Source organism: Trachypithecus francoisi, unplaced genomic scaffold (assembly GCF_009764315.1).
Source record: "Trachypithecus francoisi isolate TF-2019V2 unplaced genomic scaffold, Tfra_2.0 Lachesis_group6, whole genome shotgun sequence".
NCBI lineage: Eukaryota > Metazoa > Chordata > Mammalia > Primates > Cercopithecidae > Trachypithecus > Trachypithecus francoisi.
In genome coordinates, this window is record NW_022681471.1 from 97,355,862 (window position 1) to 97,380,216 (window position 24,355).

Here is a 24,355-nt window from a genome sequence, read left to right on the forward strand (position 1 = left end):
CCTCAGCCTCCCGAGTAGCTGGGACTACAGGCACTCACCACCATACCTTGATAATTTTTGTTTTTTTTTTTTTGTTTTTTTTTTTTTTGAGACGGAGTCTCGCTCTGTCGCCCAGGCTGGAGTGCAGTGGCCGGATCTCAGCTCACTGCAAGCTCTGCCTCCCGGGTTTATGCCATTCTCCTGCCTCAGCCTCCCAAGTAGCTGGGACTACAGGCGCCCGCCACCTCGCCCTGCTAGTTTTTTGTATTTTTTAGTAGAGACGGGTTTTCACCATGTTAGCCAGGATGGTCTCGATCTCCTGACCTCGTGATCCACCCATCTTGGCCTCCCAAAGTGCTGGGATTACAGGCTTGAACCACCACGCCCGGCCAATTTTTGTATTTTTAGTAGAGACAGGGTTTCACCATGTTGGCCAGACTGGTCTCAAACTCCTGACCTCCGGTGATCCGCCCACCTTGGCCTCCCAAAGTGCTGGGATTACAGGCATGAGCCACCGTGCCCAGCCATAAACACATGTTAAATTAAGTTTAAAGCTGCCTCCTAACATATTTTAAGTTCAGCCTAAACATTTCTCCATACATAGTGAACTGTAGCCTAACTGGATGTATAAATATACTATAAGCTACTCTGTGCCAATCACAGAGCTTCAGCCAATCACAGGCAGCCAACTGTTCAAACAGTGTTTAAATAAGGCAAACACTAAGCTGCAACCAATCCAGCTGTTTCTGTACCTTACTTCCATTTTCTGTACATTGCTTTCCTTTTTCCGTTCATAAATATTATCTGACAATGTAGTAGCCCCAGAGTCACACTGAACCTATTCTGGTTCTGGGAGCTGATTGATTTGTGAATTGTTCTTTGTCCCGCTAAACTCTGTTACATTTCATTTGTCTAAAGTTTTTTTGTTTGTTTGTTTTGTTTTGAGACAGGGTGTCACTCTGTAACCCAGACTGCAGTGTAGTGGCACGATCTCAGCTCACCACAACCTCTGCCTCCCAGGCTCAAGCAATTCTCCTGCCTCAGCCTCCTGAGTAGCTGGGATTACAGGCACATGCCACTACCGCCCAGCTAATTTTTGTATTTTTAGTGGAGACAGGGTTTCACCATGTTGGCCAGGTTGGTCTTGAACTCCTGATCTCAAATGATCCACCCACCTTGGCCTCCCCAAGTTTGGGATTACAGGTGTGAGCCACTGTGCGTGTCCTAAAGTTTTTTTTTTTTTTTTTAAACTCACATGAAGGGAGCGTATAAAAGGAACTAAATCGCCAGCATTGTATCAAAAAGATAGGGTAAATTCCTCTGTCAACCATGATGGAACAACGAGTACAAGACTTGCCTTTCTAATGTAAACAACTAGAAACTAGACAAAATACATGAAACAACTTGTTCTAGACATTGAACACTAGGCAGCATGGAATTGCAATATCTGAAAGAAAGGAACCAAATGAAGAGATACCTACTGACTGGGGGCACTTTCCAGAATGCAGTGTGAGAGGGGAAATCCAAGCACAGCACAGAAGTCTTGATGAGTTGAAGAGATGAATATTGGAGTTCAGGAAAGCTGAGATAGCTGGAATTTGAGGAGAAGACTACCAGAGAAGAGTGAGCTATGCAGAGAAAGCTAAAATGATCAGCTGACTTCCTTTGGCTGACTATAAATTAATGCATACATAATAGGTAAGACCCCACAAGATTAGGCAAAGGATAACTACCACAGAAAGGAGTACCACCAAGGAGCTGTTAGCTGAAAAATTCTCAGAGTTTTCATAGGACTGGGAGATATTTGACTTCTGACCACTCAGAGTGGAGAAACGCCAGGGTATTCAGTAGAGCCCAGAAAGTTTAAGCCTCAATAATACGTCTAAACTAGCCCTAGATGAAAGGCTATTCTAGACCTGCCATAAGAGAGCTAAAAAATAAGCCATGAAAACATCAGCCTGAACTGTATGGAACTTAATTGTGTGTCAAAACAAAGCTCAGCATGCCTTAAAGAAGACAATAAAATCCAGACCTCAACAATGTAACATTCATAATGTTTAGCATCCAGTCAAAATTACTAAACTTGCTAAAAGGCATAAAAATGTGACCCATATCACGAGAAAAATTAGTCAATAGAAATAGACCCAGAGGTGACAGAGATTAGGGAATTAGCAGATAAGGACTTTAAACAGCTATTATAAGTATGTTCATATACTTAGAGGAAAACATAACATAAAGAGGAGAAAAATAGAAGACTTTTAAGTTTTATTTATTTATTTATAAATAAGACAGAGTCTCACTCTGTCACCCAGGCTGGAGTGCAGTAGCGTGACCTTGGCTCACTGCAACCTCCACTTCCCAGGTTCAAGCAATTCTCCTTCCTCAGCCTCCGGAGTAGCTGGGATTACAGACGTGCGCCACCACACCCGGGTAATTTTTGTATTTTTAGTAGAGATGAGATTTCGCCATGTTCCCAGGCTGGTCTTAAACTCCTGGCCTCGAGTGATCCACCTGCCTCAGCCTCACAGAGTGCTGGGATTACAGGTGTGAGCCACCACGCCCAGTCAGAAGACTTTTTTTATTTTTTATTTTTTTTATTTGTTTTTTTTTTTTTTTTTTTTTTTTGAGACGGAGTCTTGCTCTGCCGCCCAGGCTGGAGTGCAGTGGCTGGCTCTCAGCTCACTGCAAGCTCCACCTCCCGGGTTCACGCCATGCTCCTGTCTCAGCCTCCCGAGTAGCTGGGACTACAGGCGCCCGCCTCGTCGCCCGGCTAGTTTTTTGTATTTTTTTTAGTAGAGACGGGGTTTCACCATATTAGCCAGGATGGTCTCGATCTCCTGACCTCGTGATCCGCCCGTCTCAGCCTCCCAAAGTGCTGGGATTACAGGCTTGAGCCACCGCGCCCGGCCAGAAGACTTTTTAAAAAGAACCAAATGGCAAATATTATATGATTCCACTTATATAAAGCAGTTAGAATAATCAAATTCACAGAGACAGAAAGTAAACTGGTGGTTGCCAGGGGCTGGGAGGGAGGGAGAAATTGGGTGGTTTTGTTTAACGGGTACAGAGTTTCGATTTGGGAATATGAAAAAGTTCTAGAGATGGATGGCAGTGATGGTTGCACAAGAATGTGAACGTACTTAATGCCACTGAACTGGACACTTAAAAATGGTAAAAATAGTAAACATTATGTTCTGTATATTGTACCACAATTCTTTTAAAAAAGAGCCAAATGGAACTTCTGGAGCTAAAAAACACAGTATTTGAAATGAAATATTCACTGGATGGACTTACCAATAGATTAGAACCTACACAAGAAAAGGTCAATGAATTCTAAAAAATAGCAATAGAGTCTGTGTAAACTGAAGCATAAGGAGCAAAAAGAGGCTAAAAATGAACAGAGCCTCAGTGGCCTGGGAGAAACAATATTAATGATCTAACAGATGTGTAATTGAAGTCAGCAAAGATGAGATTAATAGTAGATTAGATGCTGCAGAAGAAAAATTAGTGAACTTGAAGATATAACAGTAAAAACTATGCAAAATGCAGCAGACACAGAGAAAAAGACTGAAGAAAAAGAAGAAAGGAAAACAACCTCACTGACCTGTGAGACAATATCAAGCAGTCTAGCATACTCAAAATTGACTTTCAGGAGAGGAGAGAAAGGGTAGTAGCAGAAAAAAATATTTGAAGAAATAATGGTCAAAATTTTAAAAACTGGGCAAGGCACAGTGGCTCACGCCTATAATCCCAGCACTTTGAGAAGCCGAGGTGGGTGGATCACTTGAGGTCGAGAGTTTTGACAAAACCCTGTCTCTACGAAAAATACAAAAATTAGCTGGGCATGGTGGCATGCACTTGTAATCCCAGCTACTCAGGAGGCTGAGAGGCACGAGAATCACTTGAACCAGGGAGGCGGAGGTTGCAGTGAGCCAAGATCATGTCACCGTACTTTAGACTGGGTGACAGAGTGAGACCCTTTCTCAAAAAAATTTTTTTAAACTGGATGAAAATTATAAACATACAGATATGCAGCTATGAGAAGCTCAATGGTACCAAATAGAATATTAAGGAAATCATACCAAGGAAAATCATAATCAAATTCCTATAAAACAATGATAATGAGAAAATATTAAAAATAGCAAGAGGAAATGGCTTTGCAGAGGAGCAAAAAGAGAGAGAAATAGAAAATAAACTGCAGACTTCTCATCAGAAACTATGCAAACCAGAAGAATATGAAATGACATATTTAAAATACTGAAGAAAAAATTTCAACCTAGAATTCCGTACACAAAGAAAATACAGGTAAAATATGAAGGTGAAATAAAGAGTTTTCCAGATAAATAGCTGAGAGAATTTGTTGCCAGCAAACATGAACCACAAGAAACATTCAAAGAAGTTATTCATGCTGAAGGGAAATAATACCAGATGGGAACTTAAATTTATACAAATGAATAAACAGCACAGCAATGATATAAATATAAAATACCTTTTCCTGGCTGGGTGTGGTGGCTCACGCCCGTAATCCCAGCACTTTGGGGGGCTGAGGCAGGTGGATGACTTGAGGTCAGGAGTTCAAGACCAGCCTGGCCAACATGGTGAAACCCTGTCTCTACTAAAAATAGAAAAATTAGCTGGGTGTGGTGGTGGCACCTGTAATCCCAGCTACTTGGGAGGCTGAGGCAGGAGGATCACTTGAACCCGGGAGGCGAGCTGCGATCTGGCCACTGCACTCCAGCCTGGGCAACAGAGCAAAACTCCGTCTCAAAAAAAAAGAGAGAGAGAGAAATGGGCCTAATGGCAGGTGTTGGGGTAATGGGAGATGCATCCCTCATGAATAGATTAATGCCCTCCCCACGTGGAGTGGGGAGTGAGGGAGCTCTCACTCTATTAGCGCCCTTGAGAGGTAACTGTTAAAAAGAGCTTGGCACCTCCCTCCGTCTCTTACCTTCTCTCTCACTGTGTGATTTCCGCCAGCTCCCCTTCCCCTTCCACCATGAGTGCCAGCAGCTTGAGGCTCTCACCAGATGCAGATGACAGCACTCTGCTTCTTGTACAGCCCTGCAGAACCATGAGTCAAATACACTATTTTGTTTGTTGTTTTTTTTTTTTTTTTTTTTGAGACAGGGCGAAAGGGACTTTGCAGGTGTGATTAAGTTAGGGATTTTGTGATGGGGAGATTTTTCTGAATCTAGTTGGGCCTGTTATAATCACAAGGTTTTTACAAGATCAGAGTCAGAAAAGGAGACATGACGACAAAAGCCGAGGTCAGAGTGATGTGATTGCTGGTTTTGCAGGCAGCCTCCAGAAGCTGGAAAAGGCAAGGGAATGGAGCCACCAGAAGGAACCAGCCCTGCCAACACCCTGATTTTAGTTCACTGACATCCATTTTGGACTTTCGACCTCCAGAACTGTAGCCTTAATGTCCTCATCTATAAAGTGACAAGATAAACTCATAAGGTAGGTACTATTTTATTAGAGGACATGCCAGATAAAGAGGGAGCCAGATAAAGGCTGTTATACAAAATGGGGAGAGAGTCAGATAGAGGCTGGGCAAGTTGTCAGATCGTGACGCAAGACTAACCCAAAGTGGAGAGAGAGAGAGGTCAAGACTAGGAAACATCCTAGACTACCATGAAGCCTAAGGAAGTTTCAGCAAGGACTAGGGGGAGCCTCGAGCCAAAGTCAGCTCACAAAGGAGTCCTGTGTATCTGAGGAAAGTGTCAGCCTTAGTATCCTTGCTGTCACTGGCTGGGAGTAACTCATGGGAGGTGTGGCTTTAGTGCAAACATGGCAACGGATTTCAGATTATAGCATTGGGGGCCCTTGTTCAATTACACTGTCATTGCAGGTCTGTGAGGTGCATTTTTTTTTTTTCTTTTGAGACGGAGTCTCACTCTGTCGCCAGGCTGGAGTGCAGTGGTGCAATCTAGGCTCACTGCAACCTCCTTTCCCCAGATTCAAGAGATTCTCCTGCCTCAGCCTTCCGAGTAGCTAGGACTACAGGCATGGACCACCATGCCCAGCTAATTTTTGTATTTTTAGTAGAGACGGGGTTTCACCATGTCGGCCAGGATGGTTTAGATCTCTTGACCTCATGATCTGCCCACCTTGGCCTCCCAAAGTGCTGGGTTACAGGCGTGAGCCACCGTGCCCGGTCCTGTGAGGTGCATTCTTACAGCCACTGCATAACCCCAAGCGGTCCCCAAGTCTAGTCAAAGTGAAGTTGTTCCATGTCCTAATTCATGGGTGCCACCAATGACTCTGACAGCACCTTTGAGAGCCCATAGCAGTCTTTTCATCCTCTGAACCCCTACTGGCCTTGTGGGCTGTTCCCCTTGTTTGTTCCTTATTTGGTTTGTACTGTCCTGAATTAGAAGCCATTTCTTGCTTTTTTTCAGTCACTTATAAACTTAGTAATCCAGTTAGGAATTAGAGGTACGCCAAATTGCTAATCACATGTGGAAGTATCAAATCATCTAAGGGTTATCACAAAACTTTTTTTTATTTCTTCAGGTTTTCATTTTATGATGAAGCTGATATATTCCAACTGCAAAAGTATTAGTAACCATAATGGCTGGCCACAGTGACTCATGCCTGTAATCCCAGCACTTTCGGAGGCCGAGGGGGAATGGATCACTTGAGGTCAGGAGTTCGAGACCAGCCTGGCCAACATGGTGAAACCCTGCCTCTATTAAAACTACATAAATTAGCTGGGTGTGGTAGTGCACGCCTGTAGTCCCAGCTACTTGGGAGGCTGAGGCATGAGAACCGCTTGAACCTGGGAGGCAGAGGTTGCTGTGAGCCGATATCATGCCATTGTACTCCAGCCTGAGCAACAGAGTGAGACTCGCTCTCAAAAAAAATATATTAGTAGCCATAACTATTATTGACATGCAGACGGTAAAAGTGAGTGAATTTTTTCCTATTTACTATACCTTTGTTTAGAACGCTTTTGTGTTATATAAACACATATACATACACATTTCCTTTTATGAAAATGAAATTATTCTATACACACTACCTGCCACTTGCTTATTTCCCTTATGTATTATGGACATGTTAGTACTTATTGATGGAGCTAATTCTACATAAAATGCCATTGTATACTATTCTTTACCAGTCCCTTTTGGTAAGCATGTAAGTTATTTGCAATTTTTAATCACAAACAATCTAATAAACATTCTTGTCTATACATTATCATCAATTTATGAAAGAAAATCAGTAGCACAATTCTTAGAATTACCTTGTTAAGCCAAAGAATATTCCATGTAAAATTTTGCTAGCTACTGCCAAAGTGCCTTCCAAACAGTTGTATCAATTTATACTCCCATGGAATGACAATTTTTTAAGCTCATGTCTTTCATAGGACAAAGATGCTTTTCTGAACCAGATATTAAACTTCAAGACATTAAAAAAAAATTTCCTGACTTGCATTTACTATGATTAACTTGTCATTATAATTATTATAAAAGCATGGAAAATTAAATATTGGTCTCCACTTAAAGTATGTGTATTGGTTGTTTATTGCTGCTGTAACAAACTGCCACAAACTGAATGCCTTAGAACGCAGTTTTATTATCTTAACAATTCTGAAGGTTAGAAGTCTGGCACAGGTCTTATTGGGTTAAAATCAAAGTGTCAGGCTGCTGTAACAAATTTCCACAAACTGAATGGCTTAGAACAACACAATTTTATTATCTTAACAATTCTGAAGGTCAGGATTCTGGCAGGGGTCTTATTGGGTTAAAATCAAAATGTCAGGCTGCTGTAACAAATTGCCACAAATTCAATGGCTTAGAACAACACAAATGTATCATCTTAACAATTCCGGGGGTTAGAAGTCCGGCACAGGTCTTACTGGTTTAAAATCAAAGTGTCAGGATGGGCGCAGTGGCTCACGCCTGTAATCCCAGCACTTCGGGAGGCTGAGGCGGGTGGATCACCTGAGGTCAGGAGTTCGAGACCAGCCTGGCCAACAAGGCGAAACCCACAACAAAATGCCCCAAATGAGGACAATGTTTTTCAGAAAATGCCTATATTGGAAAGACTAGATCATAAAACATTACAATACAACTGTATATCTAAGACCCAGTTTGGGTTAATATATGGGATAACCAGGTAGTTTAACCTCTATGGCTAACTCCATTTCTCTTATTTATATAAACAGAGCTAGTACTGCTATATTGACAACTACCAATATACTGCTTTGTCCTTTAGATCTCTGCCACACAAGACTTAAACCACTAAACCAAGGTTTCTACCAAGGCCAATAATACTGCATCTATACAGGTTTGAGAAGCTTAGAAGGCTACTGGCCAGCTTAGATCCCTTCACCCATCACTTCCTTCATTGGATCCCAAAGCAGGGCCACTGCTTTTAGTTTTGAACCTGGGGTCCTCAAAATTTAGTGTGTGAAAAGTCCATAAACACAATCTGGTTGAAAATAGATGATGAAAACACACCTAAACTAACTGTCCGACAGTTAAATTCGTGTTACAAAAAAACTAACTTTAAGGCCAGGCACAGTGGCTCATGCCTGTTACAAAAAACAAACTTTAAAGCCAGGCATGGTGGCTCATGCCTGTTACAAAAAACTAACTTTAAGGCTGGGCACGGTGGCTGACACCTGTAGTCCCAGCACCTTGGGAGGCAGCGGCAGGTGGATACCTGAGGTCAGGAGTTCAAGACCAGCCTGACCAATATGGTGAAACTCCGTCTCTACTACAAATGCAGAAAAATTAGCTGGGCATTGTAGCATGCACCTGTAGTCCCAGTAACTTAGGAGGCTGAGACAGGAGAATGGCTTGAACCCGGAAGGCGGAGGTTGCAGTGAGCCAAGATTACGCCACTGCACTCCAGCCTGGGTGACAGAGTGGGACTCGTGTCTCAAAAAACAAACAAACTAACTAACTTTAAGACTTATTTTTGTAACTTTTTTCACAGGGAAAACAACACACTCCTGGGAAAAGTGAGGGGGTTGAGAAGACAGGCCTGGGTAAATATTCTTACCACAGTACCTGGAGTGATAGGCCTGCCTAGGAGAGAACACAGGCACTGCCCCACACCACCAGAGGGGACAGCTGCTGTCTGGGTCAGCAGACCAGCTCACATACCACGCAAGGTTCTATAGATCTAAGACACAAAATTCTCATCACAAAACAAGTCCCACGCATCTTCAGAGTCTGTCAGTTCGTTGTCCCCACCTGCAGTCGAAAGCATAAGCAACATCTCGCCCAGCTCAAAGGTGGCAGCCTCTTCTTCATCGTCAAAGGGGTTGCTGTTCGCTCCTTCCTCAAAGAATTCCCAGAGGTCGTCCTTCGTTGGGCGGGTGTCTGATTGATGTTCCCTCTTGCGTCTCTGTGGCTCCTCTCTACGGCCATCAGGGTAACATGCTTGTAAAAACAGTTCCCCCCAAATGGGCAGCTCCCACGTCCTTCATCAAAATACCTGCATGCCTTGGCGCTCATTGCTTTCTTGTATTCTGAATGAGTTTCTGCTTCTCTTCTTTCTCCTCCACCCAGTACTCACTTGGGAATGACAAGTTTGATGTGATTCGGCATTGTGGGCAGGACTTGACGATCCTGCTCTCAATTCCTTAGCACTCCTCCACTTGCGAATGCACTGAGACAGAAGGTGTGGTTGCAGTTGGAGAGGATCCCGAAGCGGTGCTCGTTGGGTTGGCTTCTCATAGACCACCTCCATGCAGATCCCACACACCCTGTCCTTGCTGCGCTGCACAGCAATGAGAACTCCATATTCTCTCATGGGCTTCAATGCACGATTGTATATGCTGTGATCTCTGGGCAGCATCCATCGGATGCAGGGCCTGCAGCCTACACATATCACATAAAATCTCGTGGAGAAACAACACAGTTCTCCCCATATCGGCACTGTCCCACTGCAGCATAGGGGCACAGCTGATTCTTTGTTTCCACCGCGGGTTGCTCTTTCTCTGATTCTTCCTTGGTCACTGGGCCTGCAGGGGTGCTTCAGTGCAGAGGAAGGCACAGTACGGCCACAGTAGGGTTGCCAGGAACAAACTCAACGGCATTTGCCCAGTCCTCTGAACCTGCTCCTACCGTTGCAAAGTTTGAATTTCTTGACTCAGATTCGTTTGTATTCATTTCAACAAGTGGTCCAACTATCGAGGAGACACTTGAGGAAAGCAGCAAGGGATGATTCTGTAGTTAGCTCTGTAGCAGTTGCTTCTTCCTGTTTCAACGGCTTGCTATTTCACATCTGCAGCGGTCTCCATAAATACAGTACCCTCGGAAAACAACTGCACAAACTCCACACGGACGGTCAGAGAGGTCATGCGAAGTAGCGACAGTTATCTCCTTCCTTACAAATCCCATACATAAAATACCTACAGGTGACCTGTTTAGTCCAGCTGTTGCCGCTGCCGCCGCACGCGCCGCTGCCGCCGCCGCACGCACCGCTGTCGTCGCACGCACCACTGTCGCCGCTGCCGCCACTACCGTCACTACCGTCGCTGCCTCCGGCCCCTCCGCCCGCCCTCGGGGACGGGGCGGTGACTGTGGAGATCGGAGTGGGGGAGACCGCTGCCGCCGCCTCCGCCGCTGCCGCCCCTGCTCCTGATGTTGTGGCTGTTGTTCCGGGAGCTGCAGCCTCCGCCATTACTGCTTATCCAATGCTCCAAAGGCCCCGGAACGCCCCGGAACGCCCCAGAAGGCCCGGAACTTCCGGGATCACATAGGGCCAAAGGCTCCGGAACTTCCGGGATCACATAGGGCCAAAGGCCCCGGAACTTCCGGGATCACATAGTTCCGGTCCGGCTGTGAGGAGAAGATGGTGAGGACCAGGTGAGGGGAGGGGAAGGAGACTGAGGCACTTGCTCTGTCCTTGCCGGCTCCGCCTCTTTTTGTTTAAGAGAGTTTTTTTCTCCTTCTGTATGTATGCTTTGTTGGGAGACAGTTCTTCATAGGTCTTGTGTGCTTGCACATCTTGCAAGTAAGGCACTGTACTGTCCTGTGTTCTGGACTATGTTTTCAAGGATATTTGTATAGAGTGCATCCTTGAAAGACAGAGGTAGTGTCTCCCTCCAAAGAAAAGGGCAAGCATGTTTACTGTCTAACATAGTAAAGATAATGTTTACATCTGAAGCAAAGAGCAGGCATACTTACTGTCCACTATAATAAAATAGTCTCCCTCTGGAGTAAAGGGCAGGAATGATTACTGCCCATTATAAAAGGTTCAGATTCCCTAAGTCCAGGGTTTCTCTCCTATAATGCAATCCACTGCACATGCAGGTGTTACTTGGTCCTCTTTAGAGTTGTGAGAATGTGTTGAGCAGGCTTACAGATTTGACTGGTAAGGGGACAACAAGCACTGATTAGATTCAGACAGTTTATTATATAGACAGAAAAAGAACAGCATGGTGTCAGCTCCCTGCATTCCTTGTCCCACAGTAGGACACCAAAACAAAAGAGGCCAAATGAGAAGAAACATGAGTGTCGGGGCACCCTGTTGCTGAGGAGTCATTTCATTTTTCTTTCTTTCTTTTTTTTTTTTATTGTTCTTTTTTTTCTTCTTTCTTTCTTTTTTTTTTTTTGAGACAGGGTCTCGCTCTGTTGCCCAGGCTACAGTGCAGTGGGGCATGATCTTGGATCACTGTAACCTCCACCTCCCAGGTTCAAGTGATTTTCCTGCCTCAGCTTCCTGAGTAGCTGAGATTACAGGCACACACCACCACACCAAGCTAATTTTTGTATTCTTAGTAGAGACAGGGTTTCACCATGTTGGCCAGGCTGGTCTGGAACTCCTGACTTCAAGTGATCCACCCGTCTCGGCCTCCCAAAGTGCTGGGATTATAGGCGTGAGCCTCCTCGCCAGAGGAGCCATTTCTATACTGCAGCTAAGTAGTTTTATAGCCTGCAGCTTAGCCTCCCTAAGGGAGAGGGGACAAGCAGGAAAGTCCCACACCTCATTGGAACCAAGAGGCGATGAGAAATTCCCTCAAGATAGAGAGCCGGAGGGGCCCGGGCGCGGAAGTTGCTGGCGGCCGCACGGCCTCCCAGGCAGGCCCACAGTCACGTGCGGAGACCCGGGGTCGGGCGGCTGGGATGGGGCCCAGCAAGCAGCTGCGGAGCTCTGCGGCCTGTACTACGAGGTCGGGTAGCGGCTGCGGCGCCTGCAGGACCAGCTGGCCGCCTGCGACTCCCTCATCGCGCGCCTCCGCGCCCGGCTGACCACGCTGGAGGGGGACACTGCGCAGTTCCTGGTGGACGCGCTGCTGGAGCAGGTGGCCCGCAGAGGCACCAGGAAATAGGAAGTTGAGAGGCTTACTGAGCGGCTAGGAGTGAAAGAGGAGATTCAGCAGCTGCTGAGCCAGCCAGAGCATGAGCGAGAGAAGGAAGCTGTCCTGATGCGGAGGAGCACGGAGGAGGGGAAACCGGCCCGGCGGGCCAGTGACGTTCTGTGCCGCTCTTTGGCCAACGAGACCCACCAACTGCGGAGGACGCTGACCTCCACTGCCCACATGTGTCAGCATCTGACCAAGTGTCTGGATGAACGACAGCATGCACAAAGGAACATGGGGGAGAGAAGTCTTGAAAGTCAGAACATACAGGTGGGGACACCTCTGTCCAGAGTGTTATTGAGGAAGAAAATCGACTGTTAAAACAGGAGGTGACTCACGTTGAAGACCTCAATGCCAAGTGGCAGCGATACGATGTCAGCAGGGACGAATACGTGAGGGGGCTCCATACACAGCTCAGGGGGCTGCAGACCCTCAATGAGCCCGAGCTGATGAGGAAGATCTCCCGGCTCAACAGGTAGTTGGAAGAGAAAGTAAACGACTGTGCAGAAGTGAAGTAGAAGCTGGCGGCCTCAAGGACGGCCCCGGATGCTGCACTGGAATGGATGCAGATACTGGAACAGCAGATTCTCGCTTACAAGGATGACTTCATGTCAGAAAGGTCAGATCGGGAACGGGCTCAAGGTAGGAATCAGGAACTGGAGGAAAAGGTCACCTCTTTGCTGCACCAGGCGTCCTGGAGACAGGATCCTCAAGAGCCAGACGCCTGCTGGATTCATGCTGGGAGCAAAAGTGCCAAGTACTTGGCCACCGATGCAGTGGAGCTTATTGCGCCTGGTGGCTAGAGGCCTAGGACTGGGTCCCAGAAGTTGGAACCCCCTGCAGAGAGTGGGCATCCTGGCACAGCCCAGAGAGGCCAGGGGGACCTTCAGTGCCCTCACTGCCTGCAGTGCTTCCGTGACTAACAAGGTAAAGAGCTCCTCAGGCATGTGGCCGAGTGCTGCCAGTGACCAAGATTCCACCCATGCCCTTGCGGCCCCCTTGCCCAGCACAGCTGCCCTCAGGGACAGGGTGCGTGCTCACAGATGCCATGGATTAAGCTCTACTGAGATCCACGCCCCTGGAATAGGTGCGAGGCACTGTGATCGTTCACTTTGGTCCCCCTTTGGCTATGGAACAGGCTGGGTCACAGGGAACTCCCAGTGAGGCTAGAGGCTGGAGGTGGAGATGGGGTCAGGAACATCTGGCAGAGGGAGGTCCCAGTCTTGTGTCTCCATCAGGCTGAAGCCAGAGCAATCTGGGGCTGGTGTGCCAGCCCCTCCCCCAGCCTGCATCTGGGTGTGCCACGGCTTGCCAGAAAGGGGTGGCTGCCTATGGGAGCCACTTGTATGGTCCCCAGGGTTGAAGCCCCATCCTGTTCTATAGAATAAGGTGTCTCCTCTCTGCCTTGAACCAGGAGGTTTGTCAAATGGAGCACTGTGGCTGCACATCACACTAGGGGGCCCATCCCCGTCATTGCAGAGCCACATGTCTGCACTTAAAAACTGCATCACAATAGCATTTGTCGTATATCCAGAAGTTAAAGCACACTTATTTTATCCACCTATTTTTATAATAAATGTTCTTGCTCCTGTGGGGAAAAAAAAAATAGAGAGGCAAATAAGAAATGGCGGTATGGCAGCTCCTCACAAGACTGCCTATCCTCTCATGCTTGGGGAGGATCACAGGGCCTTCTGCCATCAGCTTGCAGTTGAGCCTTGCCTACATGGCCTTTGAGGATGTATGCACGGTTTTCAGGGCACCAGCACAGAGGAGTTCCTCTGCGTAATCAGGGCTCGAGAAACTGGTGCCAAAATGTTGATATCTGGTGACTGGCCTTTCTACAGTAAAACACTGTCCATCTCTGAGTCTCATGTTTTCTACCAGATTCCATGAAACTGTGGTGGGCTGACTTGTTAGCTTGTTGAGTAGGACAAAATCTCAGACCTTTTATAGTTCTTGACAGCTTTAGTGAGGAGGGTGGGATACTGAGAGAGACATGGCTTTCTAGAAGGAGAAGGATGAGGATATTGTGGGTACATTTAATGAAATTTGAGGGCCAGGCTTGGTGGCTCACATCTGTAATCCCAGCAATTTGTGAGGCCAAGGCAAGCAGATTGCTTGAGCTCAGGAGTTTGAGACTAGCCTGGGCAACATGGCAAAACCCTGTCTCTACTAAAAATACAGCAATTAGCTGGGCATGGTGGCGTGTGCCTGTGGTCCCAGCTACTCAGGAGGCTGAGATGGGAGAATTGCTCGAGCCTGGGAAGTCGAGGCTGCAGTGAGCCAACAGCGCGCCACTGCACTCCAGTCTGGGCAACAGAGCGAGACCCTGTTTAAAAAAAAAAAAAGAGAGAAAAGAAATTTGAGGAAAGTCGCTGAAATATGTTGACCAAATTATCTGCTCAACTAGGCCATAAATAATTCTTCACTTTATTGCCTGTTAATGATGGAAATTGAAGAGGTGGATGCAGGCTGAGTACCAGGAAGCAGGTTCAAAGACCCCTGCTCAAATGGTGCCCTGGTTCTTGCTAACTTTCCTGCTAGTGTAGAACTTCCTGAACAATTTGAAGTTAGCTTCAGGTCTGCCCCACTGTAACAACTAGTACTAGTATTGTCTGGTGCGCATAAAAGATTCTGCCCTCTTTTGGACAACAATTGCAGAGATGTGTGGAAGGAGGGAAATTTATGACCACTGTGGGCAGAAACCAGGCACATCATTAGGAGTTTGGCTGGTTCACTTGGGAGATGAGGAAGTGGGGCTAGTAATGCTTGTCAAGGAAGAATGGCAACGTAAACTGGGTCTTATGGCTCAGCCCCTCCTGCGGTCCCTCGTGTCTGCCTTAGATCCACTAGGAGAGAACAGTAAAAGGTCTTAGAGGGGTTTTTTTGCAATAGATCCTGTCTGCAATAAGGGAGCTGTGGGCCTTTCAGGGAGATTTCCCTGAGACAGACAAACTCCCATGGGAAACCATAGATGAGGCATTGAGTAGTATTCAGGATCTTACTGCCTTGAATTGGGGCTTACAATGCTGGCAAAGGTGATCCACTGGAGAATGAGAAACTGCCCCGATCAAACCTAGGTAGATGCTGCTGCCCTGGAAAACCTTCCTTGTGTTGAAACTGGGTGAGAACATAAGCGATGTTATCTTGGTGATGGGGCAGCAGAATTTTAATTCTCAAAATTCGTTGAGAATTAAAGTGGAATTCTCAAAGAAGGTTGCTGTTGTGCAAGCCTGGGTCAAGTCAGCCAGAAGTCACAAACCCAGTAGCTTCAGCTGGAAAACATGCAGCTATGACTGAGTGAAGGGGTCTCCAAAGCTGAAATTGATAGTGTCAACCATCAGGATCTCTACCCAGTCAGTTTAAAGTGTGAGTAGGAAAAAACACTGAAAGTTTTTTGGTTGCACCATAAGCTTCTGCCACACTCCTTAAATGCAAAGCTTTTTTGTTTAATAGCTCAGAGCCACTCTCTCCCTCCATGTCCCTGATCTCTCCCTCCTTCTCTACCCCAACCTCAGCTACTTTAAAAAGAAAGATTATTAGAGGTGGGGCCAAGATTCTCCTGACCCTAAAGAGAATTGAAAACCATGTCTACTATCCAAGGGGAATTTGGGGAAAGTGAGGAATTCAAACTGCTATGGTTCTGTTGAACATAGGTGCCCAAGTCATTATCCTACCCAGGCCTGGAGAAGGCAAAAGCCCTCAGATCCAGCTAATGGTGCTTAGGCAGGGTTCACAGTGAAGAAGGAAATCTAACTTGTGGGTAAGGTCCATTGGGCCAATTCAATGTACTGTGGTTGTTACTTCTGCATCTGAATGTACAGTAGGAAAGACATATTGTATTCCCATCCCATAAGTGCCAGGGTTGGGTGAGGGGAGATTTTCAGGATTCAGAAGAGTGGCATATAGAGAAATGTTTATGGGAGGTATAAGTTGCTTCTCAACCCACCTCTCTGTCTCCTCCCTGATGGTCCAACAGAAGCTAAAGAATCCCAAGAAGAGAAAGGGAAATCATAGCCTTGATTAAGGACTTAAAGGCATCAGAAGTGAAAAATAAGGCATTATCTCAATACAATAACCCTGTATGGCCAGTGAAGCAGGTGATGAATGCTTAGAGTAGATTATCGCTGACTGATCTGTTGTTGTTTTCATAGCCATGGCTGTTCCAGATATTGCAACTGCAACTGAATCCATTACACAGGCTGATTACACCTGGTTTGCTGTCTTAGACTTTTACCAGCACCTTCTCACTGATACTTGAGGATCAATATCAGTTCACATTCATATAGCAAGGCCTCCAATGCATGTTTATAGGCATTCCCCTAGGGGTACTTAAGTTCCTCTGCCATTTGTCACCAGTGGGTGAGTCAGGATTTAGCATGAGTTCTTCTACCTTTTGATGTCCAAAGCTTTCACTATACAGATGGTGACTTGTTGGCTTACCAAGCAAAATTTCTTGGAACTATGTGGATGGATTTATAACACTCAATCCCTGTGGTGGTCATGGAAAAACCACTCTCTCTTTGGTTCCCTAAATCAAAAAGGAAGTCCAGTACCTTATTGGATTCTTAGGGTATTAGAAACAGTATGTGCCTCGGCCGGGCGCGGTGGCTCAAGCCTGTAATCCCAGCACTTTGGGAGGCCGAGGCGGGTGGATCATGAGGTCAGGAGATCGAGACCCTCCTGGCTAACACGGTGAAACCCCGTCTCTACTAAAAATACAAAAAACTAGCCGGGCGAGGTGGTGGGCACCTGTAGTCCCAGCTACTCAGAGGCTGAGGTGGGAGAATGGCGGGAACCCGGGAGGCGAAGCTTGCAGTGAGCCGAGATCACGCCACTGCACTCCAGCCTGGGCGACAGAGCGAGACTCCTCCTCAAAAAAAAAAAAAAAAAAAAAAAAGAAACAGTATGTGCCTCACTCAGTCATGCTACTTGATCTTTATATCAGTGAACTTGCCAAATCAGCATCCTTTGAGTGGGGCTTAAACCAATAAATTGTGTTTGAAGCTGTCCTGCAAGCTGTGGCATGCTGTCTACCTTTAGGGTGCTATAAACTTAATGATCATGACAGATTATTTTGCTAATTGAAGTCTCTGACAAAGGGAGGCAGCTTCCACCCAGAAATGCCCCTTGGGATTTAGGACTAGTCGTCTCCCTGATGCAAGGTTACTAGAAACAACCCTTTTGAAAAGCAGCTATTAGCTTGCTACAGCTCTTGTCAAAACTGAACACCTGACTCATGGAGGCTTGAGACTCTCCAGCCTTATATCCCCATTTTGGGGTGGGTCGACTCAAACTCAGTGACTAACAGGTCGGAATGGGCCCAATAAGCTTCCCTTGTCAAAAGGAAATGTATTCAAGAAAGCAGCTGACCTGGTCCAAGCAGCATCTTGACTTAGATGAAAAAGTAACAGTTATCCCCATTTAATTATTCCCCTGATCAACCTCCTCAAAAATCAAGTGGTTGCCTGAAGCAAAACCATTGACTCAATGGGACCGTTGATTCACAGAAGTTTATCTAATGCCTGGGCCTGTTTCACTGATGGTTCAGCTAAACTGAAGCCCAATAGTGTCTACTGGAATGCTGCAGCTATTCGACCTCACCACCAGCTATGCAGAAGCAAAAATGAATGTGGCTCCACTTAATGGGTAGAAGTCAAGGCCATTCTCATAGCTCCAACCAATACTTCCTTTGATGAACATTGTTATGGTTTTACTGACTTCTTGGCTATTGCCGATGGCCTATTTGGTTTGCCAAATTCATGGAAAATGAATTCATGGAAAATGAAAGCCTGACAGTTTAAAGACATCTCTCTCTGGGGCTATGTACTGTGGAAACAAATCATGGCTGGCTGATCAAACCATCTGGGTCACTCATGTAGATGCCTATGGAAAGGCCTGTTCTCTGATGAGACCAAGCAAGCTGCTAATCAAACCCGCACTGCCCAGATTACCACCATTGCTGCCTAGATTAGACATGGCAAGACAGCCACCGTCATAAACTGGTCACAAAATGAAGGACTTTATGTTTCTGATGCAGAGGCTATCTTGGCATACCAGACTTGGGACTCCTCTCTCATAGCAAAGGAGCCCACATTGCACAGGGCACTGCTCCTGCAAGAGTGACCGCACCACATTGGACCTTTGATCCCCTCTTGGGCCTATCAGCAGGGCCTCACTGCTGTTGACACTTTATCAGGTTACTGTGTTGCTGTTCCAGTCTGATCAGCAGAGTCCAAACAAATCACTGTGACCCTTGAAACTAATCTATGTCATGTGATCAGCTTCCCAGACAATTTGCAGGCTGACAATAATGCCCTTTATTGCAAAAGCCACACACAATGGGCTGATTGTCAAGGTATTCAATGGACCTTCCATGCTCCCTACCATCCAAAGGCATCTGGTATTGTGGAGTCTAACCAACCTCCTCAAAAATCAACTTTAAAAAATTTCTGACCGGGCACGGTGACTCACACCTGTAATCCCAGCACTTTGGGAGGCTGAGGCAGGTGGATCATGAGGTCAGCAGATCAAGACCATCCTGGCCAACATGGTGAAACCCTGTCTCTACTAAAAATACAAAAAAAAATTAGCTGGGTATGGTGGTACATGCCTATAATCTCAGCTACTCGGGAGGCTGAGGCAGGAGAATCGCTTGAACCTGGGAGGCAGAGCTTGCAGTGAGCCGAGATCACGCCACTGCACTCCAGCCTGGCAACAAAGCGAGACTCCATCTCAAAAAAAAAAAAAAAAAAGATTTCTGACTCTACTTCCCTACTTCCCTCACCTCCTCCTAGTCTACTTGCCTTAGTAAGGCAATTTGTCATTGAATGCAGTTGTCCCCAGGAAAAAAACTGTCCCTTCTCAGCTATTGCCTAAGTAATGATCAGGACAAAGGGGTGGGGTTTATAGACATGTATTTGAAAATTCAGTACTTTTGTAATCATTTCTAGGCATTCTGCTTCTTTCTTTCCCTTAATGGAAACCCAAGCCAGCCTGGTTGGTTTACTCTCTATATGGCAGCTCAGCTCAAAATGGACCTAGAGTATTGAAACTTAATTCATTTAGTTCAGCCATCTGGATTCTCTTGCTGGACTGCCATCATCTAGATCATAAGGATAATGACCACTTGGTTGAGTACACTGCTGGCCCCCCATCCTACAATGATCCACATGGGAGGGCCAAAGTGGGGGAACATAATGGGTCTCTATAAGTTTTATTAAAATATCCTTGTCCCTCTTGCATCTGACCTTTGTGGACAAAAGGTCTGGATATGCGTAATGGATGAGTGGGAAAAGGTGAAATAACTGCTGGAATAGGCCACACCAATTTTATGGAGGTGGAGGGAGAACAACAATGCCAGTACCTGGGGAGGAAACACTCCAGATGCCAAGGCAAACAGGGGAGGGAGGAACATTAATGATCTTTCATCTTCTGGAGCCACCCCTGGAGCCTTCCTCTTGAAGGAAAAATTCCCTAGTGTGGCTCTCCATAAATGTTTTGCTTGCACACTTTAAATTAAACTGACTTCTAGGTCTGCTGTCCTCTGCTAGACAGCTCTAACTACAATTTGGTCACCATTGTCCTTTGTCCTACTGAGAAGTCTATCAGAAACAGTGGAGGAGCTGACAAACTTTCACACAAACCACCTGTCAGCATCTTCAGATGTCTTCCCCAATCCCATTCTTATCGCCATCTCTCGGTCATTCCATGAGGTGACACATGCCCCCAAGCTGGTGGTGTGGACAAATAGAACAGGCTGGACTGACTGCCGTTCAGTCAAGCTCTCCAAAAATGCGGACCAGACTCAATTATTCAGACAGAACCCAGAATTCTAAGGTTTATCACCTGCCCAGAAGGCCACATTGGAGACACTGTTCGTCTGTGTTCCCCAACTGATGTAGGTTCTAATTGCAAGAGGAAGGGCAGAAATTGTCTAGCTTATATTGACAAGTATCCTCATCATGTCCCTTGCTGGTGAGTAGAATAATAGTTCATCCTCTCACTGAGGGACCTTTTATCTCTCATCCCTGCCTTGCTTCTTGTTTGCTTTACCCCAGGGCAGTCAAAATATGAATGCAAGCTTGCCAACTTGGTTTCAACTTTCGCTTTGTCCTGTCTCCCCTCACATTTAATTATTTCACCTCAGCTACGCATTTTAAGGGATATTTGTTATATTTACCCAGAATTCCTATGTATTTGTAGTTGAAGGTTTTTGAAAATAACTGGCTTATGGCCAGGTGCGGAGGCTCACGCCTGTAATCCCAGCACTTTGGGAGGCTGAGGCGGGCAGATCACATGAGGTCAGGATTTTGAGTCCAGCCTGGCCAACGTGGCAAAACCCTGTCTCTACTAAAAATACAAAAATTAGCCAGGCGTGTCGGCATGTGCCTGTAATCCCAGCTACTTGGGAGGCTGAGGCAGAAGAATCTCTTGAACCTGGGAGGCAGAGGTTGCAGTGAGCTGAGATCCCACCACTACACTCCAGCCTGGGCGACAGAGGGAGACTCTGTCTCAAAACAAAACAAAACAACTAAACCCAAAAATACTGAAAAATAAAAATAAAAATAACTGGCATGAAACAGAATGCCATCTCTGGTTTACTCCCTTCTTCTTTTCTGCATAGCTCTCTCTAACTCCTAGCTTTTGCCAATTCACAGTTTATGCTTCTTTGTAATCTGAGTTTGTTCTGACCCTTATGGTCCCAGCAGTAATTCATGGCCTTTCTCTAAACATGTGTTCATCTTCAGCTTCCTTTGCCATCTGTTTCATGTTTTCCAGTTCAGATACCCAAGAGAGGTAATATGATAAAGCCAGTTTGGCTTTTGGGCCAGGCTACATCATAGGTTCTGGGACTACCTATGGATTGACTGTCACTCATTGGTCAGGTGCCCACCCTGGCCAAGTCTGCTATCATCACGATTGGTGGTAGGGAAGGGGGCACACTAGGTCATATGGAACAAAATAGGAAATTGTCTCAATAGGAGATGAAGGTGGAGTAGGTTCCCTTAGAAGGGACTATGGGCAGGGAAGTCAATGGATATATCTAGAGGTTGCTCTGGGCAGAGCGAGTGATTGATATATCAACCTCTTTGGAATCTGCATCTTCTCTTTCTAGAGAGGGAGGGAGCAAGGTACAATAGGTTGGTGAGTGACTAGAAGGTGAAGAAGTGGAGACGATCAAGCATAAACTATTCTAGGAGTCTAAACTTTTTTCATTTATGACCCCTTAAAAGAAAGAAGAATTTTTAAGCAAACTGTTTACTTTTTCACACATTTGGAAGTTATCTCATATTTTTCATTATAAGTTTAAACAGTTGCTGATCATGTATGTTAGTTATGGTGAAAGGCTACATGTTATAACAAAGAGGTCCCCAACATTTAGTAGTTTAAAGAATAAAGAAGTTAATACAGTCGCAGGTAGGGCCCAAGGATTCTGTTTGAAATGCTTGTTCCCCGGTGCCGAAAGAAATAGCACTTGAACATAAATTTAATTTTCTCAGCAAGGCCATTTTTACTTCTTGCAGAGAGGGTACACTCGCCAGCAGTTTTGCCACGAGAGTACACCAGACATTTATAACCTGATGTGTCCACCCTACTGCTGTGTCTGGTTTCCATTGGCTGGAACGGGACCTCACATTCTGTATTCCTCTTGATTGGCTAGCAACTTAGAACTTTTTAAAAGTGGCAAAGGCAGAGGACAACAAAGGAAGGAGGAAGTAACTTGTGGAATGCTGAGAAAAGTAAAACCACCTTCAAATAAGGAAGAGGAACAGGCTATGACCTAATGCTTGCTTGGACCTGTATAAGCATGCTAGGGCAAATACTTAGGTTAAATTGTGGGAGCTAAGAACATAAAGTATATTGATTTCTTTACCACGGCTAGCAGATATTTAAGGATGTTAGCACAGGTCTTTGAATAAATTTTGCTTCTAAGAGAAGTTACTATTTATTCCTAATTAGATGGGGAGGAAAGTCTTTGAAGAGGAACTTCTGCTTTACTTTATACAGAGCCCAACAGGTTCTCTTTGTCCACTGCCTAGACAAGGCCAATTTATCAAGATGTGCGAATTGCAAGAAAGTTTAATTCATATAGAGCCAGCTGAACGGGAGATTGAAGTTTTGTTAGTACTCAAATCAGTGGGGATTGGGCTTTTTGTTGTTGTTTTTGAGACAGGGACAGGGTCTTACTCTGTCGCCCAGGCTGGAGTACAGTGGTGCGATCTCGGCTCACAGCAACCTCTACCTCCCAGGCTCAAGCTATCCTCCCGCCTCAACCTCCTGAATAGCTGGGACTACAGGTGTGCACCACTACGCCCGGCTAGTGTTTGTATTTTTTGCAGAGACAGGGTTTCACCATGTTGCCCATGCTGGTCTCGAACTCCTGGGCTCAAGTGATCTGCCTGCCTCAGCCTCCCAAAGTGCTGGGATTACAGACATGAGCTACTGCGCTTGGCTGGGGATCAGGGTTTTTAAGGACAGTTTGGTAGGTAGGGGCCAGAGGGTTGGGAGTGCTGATTGGTTGGGTTGGAGATGAAATCTTAGGGAATCAAAGCTGTCCCCTTGCACTGAGTCAGTTCCTGGGTGGGGGCCACAAGATCAGATGAGCCAGTTTATCTGTCTGGGTGGTGCCAGCTGATCCATCAAGTGCAGAGTCTGCAGAATATCTCAAGCACTGATCCTAGGCTTTACAATAGTGATGTTATCCCCAGGAGCAATTTAGGGAGGGTCAGAATCTTGTAGCCTCCAGCTGCATGACTTCTAAACCATAATTTCTAATCTTGTGACTAATTTGTTAGTCCTGCAAAGGCAGTCTAGTCCCCAGACTTCCAGGAAGGTGGTTTGTTTTGGGAAAGGGCTGTTACCATCTTTGTCTCAAAGTTAAACTATAAGCTAAGTTCCGCCCAAAGTTAGATTGACCTATGCACAGGAATGAACAAGGACAGCTTGGAGGTTAGAAGCAAGATGGAGTTGGTTAGGTCAGATATCTTTTACTGTAATAATTTTCTCAGTTATAATTTTGCAACAGCAGTTTCAATCTCTTATATAATGGTTTCAACTTTCAGACTGGTTCATCCTCAACATGTGGCTTCTAAGATCACGCTAGTGGTTACTATTCTAGCCAGCAGAAAGAAAGAGCAGAATCCCAGGGCCAGGGAATTTCTTTTAAGCAAGGGAAGCTCAAGTTGCTATCTCACTTCTGCTCACATTCCCTTGGAGAAATCTTTGTCACATGACCATGGCTTTACTGCAACGGAGGCTAGGAAATATAGTCGCAGGCTGGGCAGACACATCTGAGCTACAACTCTATTGTTATGGAAGAAGGGAGACTGGGTTTTAGTGAGTGTGGCTCTCCTCATGGTCTGTAGATCTACAAACTTAAAGACTAGTTATTTGTTCCCTCCCTCCCCAATATCCAGTGGTGATGTGGGATAGGATAACCGTAAGGAAAGTCCTATTTGGAAAAAGAAAAATTAGAAACACTAATAGTCATTGGTCCATAGTGATTGTTAAGCCCACTTAGCAGGAAATGCAAAGATTCCCAGCCCTGACAGTAGATTAAATTCCTTGACCAGATTATCTGACTGTCCTGGATTCTGCTGATGGAAAAAAAAAAATTTCTTGACCACTATCCTCTGGGGAGCCTGGCTTTGCTCTCTGGGATGTTCTTCTTTGTCCATTATTCCCCATCACTACATATGAAGGAGTTGCAGAAATAACCTTCTTGGGAGCTGTATGATTTTCACAACTCAGTTCTTGCTGTTCCAAGTTTTCTCAAATATTACCATCCTCTGTGTCATGTAGAGTTGGCAATGCCACATTAATAATATTCCATTATTGTCTCTGTGATTTCCCCAGCCATTGGTACTTACTTTGCAAGTTTTGATGCTGACACTTTCTTGATCCTACCAAGAAAATATGAACTGTCACTAATATAAAATTCATGCCTTGCTGTTCTGTGCCTTTTTGCAAATACAGTACTTTTTTTTTTTTTTTTTTTGAGACGGAGTCTCACTCTGTTGCCCAGGCTGGAGTGCAGTGGCCAGATCTCAG

General features: G+C 45.7%; 2 pseudogenes; one reads left to right on the plus strand and one right to left on the minus strand.

Moving 5' to 3' along the window:
* Window positions 1–9,114: 9,114 nt before the first annotated feature.
* Window positions 9,115–10,626, minus strand: LOC117077803 (annotated as a pseudogene).
* Window positions 10,627–10,791: 165 nt separating this feature from the next.
* Window positions 10,792–13,269, plus strand: LOC117077804 (annotated as a pseudogene).
* Window positions 13,270–24,355: the final 11,086 nt, after the last annotated feature.